Source organism: Callithrix jacchus, chromosome 1 (assembly GCF_049354715.1).
Source record: "Callithrix jacchus isolate 240 chromosome 1, calJac240_pri, whole genome shotgun sequence".
NCBI lineage: Eukaryota > Metazoa > Chordata > Mammalia > Primates > Cebidae > Callithrix > Callithrix jacchus.
In genome coordinates this window covers 136,416,293-136,427,326 of record NC_133502.1, presented here as the reverse complement: position 1 = coordinate 136,427,326, position 11,034 = coordinate 136,416,293, and the positions used below count along the sequence as shown (strand labels likewise).

At 38.2% G+C, this 11,034-nt stretch overlaps 1 protein-coding gene across 8 annotated transcripts in view; it reads left to right on the top strand.

Annotated features, from left to right (window-relative positions):
* The first annotated feature begins 217 nt into the window (after positions 1-217).
* Positions 218-11,034, top strand: part of LINGO2 (leucine rich repeat and Ig domain containing 2) — a 1,279,451-nt gene continuing 1,268,634 nt past the window's right edge. For 7 of the 8 annotated variants that reach the window (XR_013534666.1, XM_078370450.1, XM_078370421.1 and 4 more), the window contains exon 1: positions 218-882. The gene's annotated coding sequence lies outside the window, so the exon portion shown is untranslated. Of the gene's footprint in view, positions 883-1,515; positions 1,726-11,034 lie in introns of those variants that run through there. The other variant, XM_078370424.1, reaches the window with a different exon arrangement.

Below are 11,034 nucleotides of genomic sequence, written 5' to 3'. Positions count from 1 at the left end.
GGAGAGGTGGCCCCAACGGACTTAAGGGCATGCAGCGAGGAACTGCCTGCCTGCAATCAGCTAATTAGTGAGGCTTGATTGACTCTTCCTGTCCTTAGCATCCTTGGAACCCCTACCCCTCCTCACGTCTCCCTACTTTACGCTCGCGAGTGGCCCGGAGTCGCGGGCACAGGGCTGGGAGTGCGTGTGTGGCTGTGCGCGCGCGGGTGTGCGCGTCAGTGTGTGTGCGCAACCCGAGCGCGGAGCGGGGCCACCGAGCCCCAGCCGTCAGCCCGGCGTCCCTCCTTGCAGCTGCCTCCGCCAAGCCTCCTCACCTGGCGCCTGCCGCCCGCCCAGCCCCGTGCCGGCGTTGCCTCCTTTCAAAGTTTCCCCAGCACAGACATCTCCGTGCTGCAGCAGCCCAGGGAGACGGCGTTCTGAAGCTGTGCCTTGGAGTGGCCCTTCTGACAACATCTCTCCGCCTCACCCGCGCCTAATTCGAGCAGAGAGTAGAAGATTTTCCAAATTAGGGGTAGAGAAGGGGGAGGGGCATTACCGAGGGAAAGCTAGAGGAGCGGCGTTAACAGAATATCTTGCCTGATACCAGGGAATTGATTGACGTGTCTGTGGGGTTACGGAAGAAAACTGAATAGGCAGCCAAGTTGGCCGAGGAGGGGCTGGGTCCAGGTGCCAGGAAGGTGGTCCCGTCCCCGTTTCCACTGGCGTGAAGGCTTGGAGGCGCCTCTACAGTGAGCTTTTGAACCGCCATACCCTCCCAATCCCTTGGAAAGAAGGGGCCGACAGAGCTGAGGAGGGGGTAGTCCAGAAAAAGCCCCTGGACTTGTGTGCGTCGCATCCTTGGCTTGGGATTTTAAGGACACGAAGAATTAACAGCGCCTGAAGGTAAGAGGCAGCAAAGCTGCTGCTTGAATTACCAGAGACAATAACTTAAAATAGATGTTGCGGATGGGGTGGGGGCTAAGCCAAGTTAGGAGGATCTCTCCGGGCGGCGCCACGGGATCGCACGACCTGCGCTGGCGAGTCGGGTAGTAGCCGGTGCCGCGCTGCCCAGCCGCGAGGCAGGAAGCCGGAGGAGTGTCCTGTCCTTACAGTTTCTGAAACCTACTGGAAATAGATTTCGGGCTGGGCTCTCTGTCGAGGTTGATATACAGCGTGGATGTGGTTTTTGGGTTTTAATTTTTTTTCCACAGAGGTTTTTTTTTTTTTTAATTAGCACCGCAGACTCCCCCCACCCCACACCCGCCCATTTGCCCTAGAGAGCCATGGGCACCGGTGAACGCAGCTAGGACGCTGTGGCAGGTGAGCCTGGCGCAGGTGGGCAGGTGGGGTAGGCGGCGGCACCCGGCCGGCTGACTCGGGGGCGCGCGAAGCCCACGCTGCCTCCTGGCCGGCTCTTGCAACCGGCGTCGGAGCCAGGGCGCAGCGGGTCGGCTGCGGTTCCCTCCGCCTCCGCTAGAGGCTCCCAGCGGGCGCCGTGGAGCCGGTGGGTGTGGGGGCGCCGGGAGGCGGCGGGGCGAACGCGGAGAGCCAGCGTGCCCGCGGGGTGGCGGAGCCCGCGCGGCAGGGGCGGGGGACGTGAGCTGGAGTCCCGGCGCGCTTCCTAGCTCCGCGCCGCGCTTCGGGGACGCGGGTCCGAATCTGGCTGAGCTCTGGAAAGCTGTGCCTTGAACTGGAGCCACTTCGGGGATGAGATCCTGGCCCGCGCCCCGAGGGCAGCCCCGTGAGGTAATGCCCTCTTTCTCCTCTCCCCTTTCGCCCTTTGGATCTCTGTAAATTCTCAGATACTCAGGGTGGGAGGGAGTGAAGGGTGAGAGCTAGTCTTTAGGGTTTGTGTCTGAAAAGGTGCCTTTCAGTGTCGCTCCGTGGTGCTCTGGTTTATGTGTATTCGAACTAATGCCCAATTTCGCCCGCCTCCCTTGAATATTTGCCTTCTTTAAGGGAAGTTTTTTGCGAAAAACACGGCTTGTCTGGGCCGGCTGCTCCGAGGTGAGCGAGGGTTCCTGCTGTGCCCCCTCTAAGCCGCAGTGGACTGGAGTCCAAGACTCCAGGGATGGGGTGTGGTGGAGAAAACGAGTACCACACCCTCTTCTTTTCCTCTCCTTTCCTCTTCACCTGCTGGTGAAGTCTCCCCATTCAGCATTTTGCTGATTTCCTTTCCTGAGGGATTGGCTCAGAGAACAGAGGAAAGCTGGTGAAATACTTGGAGAGAGAGAGAAAGAGAGAGAGAGATAAGGATGAGAAGGAAGTCATGGCCTGAGGATCAGAAGAGAAAGGAGGGAGAAGTTAAGCTTGTGTGTTTGAGGTAGGGGAGCAAGTGCTGGGAAATGGCCTTGGAGTTCAGTTTATTTGATGAAGTCAGATTCATTTCACATTTCACACTTTGACATAATCCAGTTTGCTGAAGCCACTAACAGATATCATCTCTGCTATGTACTGCCTTGGGCTCAGTGGACACTGAATATATTTGATGAGTATGTCTAAACAATAAATATATTTATGTATTTGGTTGCTGTGATTACCCCCGTGTCTGTCAGCCAGCCGGCAGTGTATGTATTTTTGAGTGTGCTGTGCTGTGCTGTGTTTGTGCATACCATATGTGGTCGTTTTACACTCAGTAATGCAATTTCAGGGTCTTCTAAAGGTGGCTCTTAACAAACATGAATATTTAGAATAATACTGAAGGAAGACCAAAAATTACCATGGGGCGTGGAATATTAACTAAATAGAAGCTAAGATCCATCATTTGTGAAAATATCGGGCCACATGCTGAAAGGGCAAAAAATATTTTTCAGAAACTGGAAGCAGTAGTTAACATTTTTATAAAAGGAGATGTTATTTAGTGTCCTATCATCATCACCCAGTAGCATGCATTACTTCCAATACAGTTGCAGTGTGAGCAAGAAAAAAATGCACTTCCTGTTCAAAACCAGTAAAATGTTTTGAGATCTATCAGGTATTTCACCTTAAGAATTTAAATGGAGTGGATTTCCTATTGATGGCAGAAGCGGTTTGGTTATGTAAGGCATCTATTATTTTTTATTATGATACATATATAAATTAATATTTTTATATAATATGTTTACTGTAGTGGAAATGGAAGCAGGACAATTTATTGATGGTTTTCATTCCTGAGTAACACATAGCATTATCTCAGGGAAGATTGATATAAAGTTTGTCATTCATGTGTTATGTTGGATGGTGCTCTGGGTGGAAGGCAAGTATATATATCTTGATGAAAGCCCAAAAAGATGGTTTATATTCTTAAAATCCAGTTTTAGAAATGTTTATGATGTGAAAAAATGATAGTTACTTATCTAAATATAGGCACTACATATATAGAGAATAATCATGTATTTGTTGAATTAAATTAACCAAGACAAATACATATTTAGGGCTCAAATGTATTTCTGAAATACACCTCTAAAACCAAAAGAAGATCTGCTATGAAGATTCTGTGTATATGATTCATAAGAGAAGTTTTGTTTCTTGACATTTAATCGAATCAAACTAGTGAGGTTGTTTTGTAATCTCAAATTCAGTTTTAGGACTCCATCTCTAAAGATGCTTTCCTCTATAATAAATGTGATTTTAAAAGAAATCAAACTGAAATGTTGCACAGCTGCCATGGACCAGAATACCATTTGAGTCCTCTGAAACTTCATATCAAGAATAAGAAGTGATAGGAACTTGTCACAAATTAATTGGCTTGATGCTTCAATTAAAAACTGATCATTATCTGGCTGTGGTTGTCATTATGGTTGATTTCATTTGGTCTCTAGATATTCTGTGAAAGGACTCTAGGTGGAAATGTTTTCCTGTATTACAAGGAGAGGAGGTCACTATATGCAAACAGGCTTGTCAGTTACTGATTCTCCAGTGTGGTTGTCTTGTATCCTTAAGAAAGCATGTTAGATTGAAAAGCAAAGGAAAAAAAAACATCGATTTTCTCAATTTACCTAAATATTTATTTTGGTCACATCCCTCACCCAACTTCTGAGTACTCTATAATTTTGTTGAAATATGTCACCAAGACAATTCCCTTTATGGTTTAGTGACTACTTGGATGTTAATACATTTAAAAACACTATTTAAGCATAAAACACCATATTTCCTGAAAGAAAATAAATTGAATTTAAAAAGAGTATGAGGTAAGGAAATTAAAGGAGTATAGGAGGGAAAGGTTAAATTCCAGGTATCAGGCTTACCTATCTAATGGCATATACTTCTGTGATTTTTTTTGTAATGCTTCTAAAGAAATTTTCCCTCCCTCCCTCCCTCCCTTTCATCCTTGCTTCCTTTCTCTCTTCCTCCCTCCCTCCCTTCCTTCCTTTTCTTTTCTCTCTTTTTTTCTTGAAAATATTTTCTTCGGAAAGAAATCCATGATAATTTACAGTTATTTTGCAATGATAAGTCCGTAATTTATTTTTAAATGGGTGATAGTCTTCAAATGTGAAGATTGTTACATTTATTTTTTAATTTTATACAAAAATTGACTAGAACGTGAGTTCTAGTCAATCTTGAGGGAGTCTGAGTGAGTCATCAGTTGATTGTAAATGCATCTTGTGTCTGGCTATAACTTCACTGCCTCTTGTTTCTGGGAAGTATGAAAGCATGGATAGGTATTCATTTGATATAGATGGACAGCCTAAGAATGTGATGCATTTGTGCTTTGAGTGGCTTATTTTCACATGATTAATACTCTGTAAACAAATTGACCAATGTAATCAAACATGTAATGTTCATATTCAATAAGTAGTAGAGTCACACTTGTCCGTGTATATCGGTTCAGAAATTAGTAACTTATTTTAGGAAACCTTAACTTCATATAAACCTTAATAAAAGTGACTTTTTAAAAAAAGTGGTACCACTCAACAGATACAGTTGCTATATCTGTTCTTAAATGTCCTTAAGAGAGAAAATCCTAGTTATAAAAATCTCCCAAGAGAGACTAATTCGGTTCCACTGGGAGGCAGCATGAATAAATAGAAAAAGCAGTGTATCTGACACCAGCAGACTGGAATTCTACTATGTTTCTCATGACTAGCAGTGTCACTTTTGAAAGGCTGTTTTGTTTTTAACTAAGGCTCAGTGTTGATTTCTGTACAATGGGAATATTTAATATCTACTCTATTTTTGTGTTTAAAATTTGATAACAGCTAGCTTTAAGCATTAGAAAAAAAAACTTTTATGTGCAAGTGAATGTCTGGCATTGTAGCACTTGATAGAAGAATAAATAAAATATATTTAAAGAATGCTTGTAAAACTTCAATAATGTAGCATGGATTTTGATATGCCTTTGATGAGAGAAATATTTTCTTTATAATGAGCTATTAGCATGTGTCAGGAAAGCAAAATTTAAATTGATATGTATGTATGGGAGATGATTTTCTCAAAGTTATTATATGGCACACATTTTGCGATATGTGGAAATCTTGTAATGCTTATTGTGTAGGCCATAAAAGTTCATTTGGCCATTTGTGCTGTTCTTAAAGAGTTTTGATAACAAAGAAGAGGCAAAAGAAAAACAGTTAAAATATTCTTTAATAATAAAGTCTCAGTGGAGCTCCTTTTTTTTTTTTTTTTTTTCAATTCCACAGTTTTCTTCTTCTTGTGAGTATACTTCATATGACACAGGTGGCAACTATCCTTGCTTTCATTACTGTCAGGTCAGTTTCCCAATTTTTATGAACATGAAAAATATTTAGTGTGTGGAATGCTTTGTTCAGTGATTTAATCTATTGAACACAAATCTAATATACTATCTTAGGTTTTTACAGTGAAATTTGCCCGGGACTCAAACTATTTGTCCTATTTTATTTTATTGGCTTTAATGCCAATAATATTAATTATAAGTTATTATCAATATGTGAATTAGGATGAAAATAAATGATAGATATTAAATGACTCATGAATTTGAATAAAATTTTAAAAGCCCCATTGAAATAATTATGTGCTCTTTTTATAAAATACGAGGTTTGCTGTGATTTGACTAGAATACATTTTGTTATTTTTCTAAACGTGGTCACTAGTTAATATTAAGAATAGCCTGTCTTTACTGGCTACAAGGGTAAGAGAAACACCATTTCCTTATCTAGAGTTTTGGTGTCATTGTCAATAAAAACTATGAGTGTATTTTCTCTGACAAAATGAGTAAGACTAAATGAACACCTGGGAACCTAGACTAGAAAACAAATTACATTTTTTGTTGTTATAGATGTAATAGAACATTGTATCAAATTGCCTATAAAGATAAAATTATTGTCTTTGCAAAAATCATAACTGAAGTTTAGTGTAACAGAAATATATGCAAAAATATAAGATTCCCAGCACATTCAGTTCTAGGTAGCACCATAGAGTTTGTGAAATGGATTCTAAATTGGACGACATAAGAGGATTTTGTGTCTTCACACAATCTCATTCTATTATAATGTAACTATGGTTAGCTGCAAGATATCTATCTAGTAGCCAGCATGAAAAGAAATAATTAGCATAAAAACTGTATTGCTCCAGGTGTACCAGGAGAGTGCCTTGTGATAAATGTTGATTTTTGAAATGGTGAGCTTTATTTTTCCAAAAGAAGTGCCTTTATTTTCTGAATGATTTTTAATTTGACTTTTATATACATATATATGTATATTATTATATAATATATATGCATGTTTTTTATATATACTTTATATATATATATTCTGTGTATATACAGAGCGTATGCATGCACAGGGAAGAGGAGTCTCTATATGTGTGTATATGTACATATATATGCATATGTACATACATGTATACTACATACATACATATATAAGTACGTGCATATATACACACACACACACACACACACACACACATAGCCTGCAGCAAGCAGTCCTTGTGAGGTTAGCATGTGACTGTTACCTGCTGGTTATGCATATGATTATGGATTGCAATTATTTTTTCTTTATTCAATTTTATTTGCCGTTAATGTTAAAACCGTAGCTTTGGTCTCAATTAGTTAAATTCACATCAATTAATATGCAAATATTTATTGTTGATAAACTAATTTTCTGTTTGATATTCAGGATTTATTGGCACATGAGAATTTGTCCTCATTCATAAGGATTTTGTGTTCTTGTTGAGCAGAGAAGGCAAAAATCAGTGTTAAGCTAACACAAATAGAATAGACTATCACTTCATTCAGGATATTTTTAGTTAAATATCTATTGTTTCCAAGGCTATATAAAATAACAATACAAGAGTTGTGTAGCCAGGCAATTCAGAATAGGGTGAAGTGCAAGTGGTCTGGAAAAGATTTATACCGTGGTGGTGGGGGGAGGTGGGAGGAACTGGTCTGAGAGTGAGTATAATACTGTAAAAGTAAACAAGAAATATATAAACTCTCTAATAATTAAAGCAATACAAAATAACACAATAGTAAGATAGTCTTTGCTGATGAGTTGCCACAAAGATGAAAACATTAACAGACTCCTTGTGTTGGTAAGGGAGTAGGGAAATAAACACTCATATACAAAATTATTGTCATTTTACTTGAATATGTATTAACTTAAAAATGCTCATAATAATTGGCTTTATAGTTCCTCTTTTAGGAGTTCATCCTGAAAAATGCTTTCATGAATCTGTAGCAATATATTATATATACCCAAAAAGAAATTGATAATTTGAATGATTTGTATCTTTTAAAGAGATTGTACCTGTAGTTAAAACCACTCCCACCAAATTAGTGAATTGATAAATAAGTTATATTCATACTATGGAAAATGTTCATCAATGAAAGGGAATGAAATACTGATACATGCTGTAACATGGATATACCTTTAAAACATTATGCTACATGAAAGAAGCCAGAAACAAAAAAACACACCATATGGTATAATTATATGAAATGCACAGAAAAGACAATCTATGGACTGTTTAAAAGTAAAGTGCTTTTTGTCTGGCACTGGCAGTGGGGATGGTAAGTGACTGCATATGGGCACGAGGAATCTTTTGAGGCAGTGGAACTGTTCTGTAATAGGATTGTGCTGATGGTTGCACAAATCTGTAAATTTACTAAAAATCAAGTAATTGCTCCCATAAAATGAGTAAATTTCATGGTATTTGAATTAAGTGGCAAATCAGCTGTTAAAAACCCAAACTCAAAACAAAAAAATCTTCCCACGAAGTAAACTTAAGGCACAGATGACCTTACTAATAAAATCTTCCTGATATTTAAGGAAGAAATAATACCAGATCTATATAAACTCTTTCAGGAAATTGTAGAGGAGGGAACATTTTCCAACTATGAGACCAACATAAAAAGTATTAAAAGAAAACAGCAGACCATAGATGTAAACGTTATTGTTGAAACTTTAGCAAGTATAAATAGCAATGGCAGATATAGATAATATATCATGAACAAGTTAAGTTCATCCCAGAAATGCAATGTTGGTTTAACATTAGAAAATCTATCAAATAGTTCACCATATTAACAAAGTAAAAAGAAAAACCATATGACAATCTCAGATGCAGAAAAAATACTGGAAAATATGACATTCTTGATAAACTGTTAGCATATTAGGAATAGACAGGAACTTCTTCAACTTGATAAGGAACATCTCCAATAAACCTCGAGCTAATATCATACTTAATGGTGAAAGACTAAGTGCTTTTCCTCTAAGCTTGGAAGAAAGGTAAGAATGTATGCTATCATCACTTTTACTCAGTGTTTTTAAAGGAAATCATTTCAGTAAGGCAAGAAAAAGACTCAGGCAGAGATATTAGAAAGGAAGCACAAAACTGTGTAAACATGATTTTATTAAATAATTGAAAAAATCTCCAAATGTCTAATAGGAAAATAGATAAACAAATGTTGGCATATTTATGCAGTGCATTTCTGATTTAGTAAGACAGTAAGTGGAATGTTGTAGTTCTTTAAATACCATCAGGGAAAATCTCCAATATCTATTGTTATGGAGGAAAATATGGTTGTAGAGCAATACTTACTCTATAGTGAATTGATTGATTCAAGTATTTATTGGGCACCTCTTTTGTGTTAAGCACAAGAGCAGGTAGTCCCTGGGTCATATGTTATCTGTGGGAAGGGGACAAACATAATCCTGCCCTTGAGAGACTTACAGGCTAATGAGAAAGAATTTACATCAACTAAAATAAAAGAAATACATAATGAGAAATTGTGTTATGTGCATATAAGAAATGAAGTTTAATGACAGGGATTTATCCATGAGATTGGGAGAAAGATAGAAACATTTTCCTGAGAGGTGTTTGGTTCCTAGTGAGCATTCAGTTGAAACTATTTTTATAATAGACTAATCCAAATCATTCATCCTTCCTTTGTTACTAATTTCGCTTCCTATCTGGTAAACTGAAGGAATACATGTGTACTTACTTATCACACTAACTTTTCCTGTGTTGTTGCAGTCTTTTCTCACTTTGAATAATTCCCATAATCATCATCTGCATTCTTCTAGCACCTACTGTGAACAAATGCACTATTTTATGTGTATTCACACTTGTATAAGGCATATCTTAATACGTTTGTTTAGTCTCCAATTGAAACACATTTCTTAATGTGTAACTTTTATTTTCTCTGGTTATAAAAGTAAAACATTTGCATCATAAATGTATTTAGTGTCATAGCAATACATAATATACAAAGTGAAGGAATTTCCTGGAGCACCCTTGTACCAAAGGTTTGACAAAGTAGGAAGCTATGTTGCACAAGAAATGGGCAGAGTGAGTGAGTGTGAAGAGTGAGATTAAGTGCTGTGTGTATAATAGGCAAGAGGAATAAGTGTCCAGGGACCAGAAAACACTTAAGAAGATAGATGTCAAATGGAATTTTTCAGCTACAATACTGTACTTTGTGCAGTCGTACTGCTTCACATATATATTAGTCTTAGTAACATTAGTGTGATTGGATTCCTGGTAGTGGTTGATGACAGAATTCATTTTTTCATCAGAGTTGGGGTAGCAGCGTGTGAATAAGAGACATGGGTCATAAAGCATGTGAATAAGACATGAGTCCTAAGAGTATGAGTCATGCTCTCCCTGGTTTCTTTTCTGTAGGTGGCCTTAACCATCTACTCCATTTACCCATGCCTTTGATACATTCCTCTCAAAAGATTCCCTCCGAGTAGTTGTATAACATAACCTTAAACACGGAAGTCTGTAGCAGATTACTTTGTCTGGCTGTACGTGGTTTTAATTGATATTTTTATTTTTTTTCCCATAAAAACTGATTCTATCTAACTAAAGTAGATTGATGGTTGTTCATTACTTCTCCTTTCTAAAGAACTTTTTGAATATAATCGGTGAAGATTGTTCTAGAACATATTCATGAGTTAGCGATCTTACTTTATTTTTGTAGATGGTTAAATTAAATGGAAGCATTTGCATATATGGTTGGTTCAAGATCTCACAGGTACTGCATAAACTTTCAATAAAAATTTGTCTATCATTTTGTCTTTAATTACATTGAAAATACGTGTTAACAAGATTGATGACATAAATGTGAAATAAAATGCATTCTGCATGTTATTTATAGGTTCTTATATGGCTTAGCAAAATACTTAGGCCTGGGTGACTGCTAAAAGGAAGTGGATTTGATGTTGGACCTGGAGCTTCTGGTCCTATTTATCAACCTATAGGAATGCCTACTGTGGATTTTACAGAGAGTTTAGGAGATTGAAACTAGAAGTATTACTAGCTGACTCAAAAAAGAAGGCTCAATGATTATATTAAAGTAAAGCTCAAGGAAGAGTATGGAGTTTGATTCAATATAAATTAATGGTTTCAAATTACAGCTTGAGAATATGGATGATAATCAGGTTTTCTGTCTGTAATAATGGTAGAAAACCATGGAAGTTATTTGCATGTTGGGGGATAATTATTCATCTTTCCATTTAGCACTCCTTGTGGAATTAGAAAGTCTATAGATATATCAATTATAAGAATTATTATTATTATTTTTTGAGACGGAGTTTCACTCTCATTACCAAGGCTGGAATGCAATGGCGCGATCTCGGCTCACCGCAACCTCCG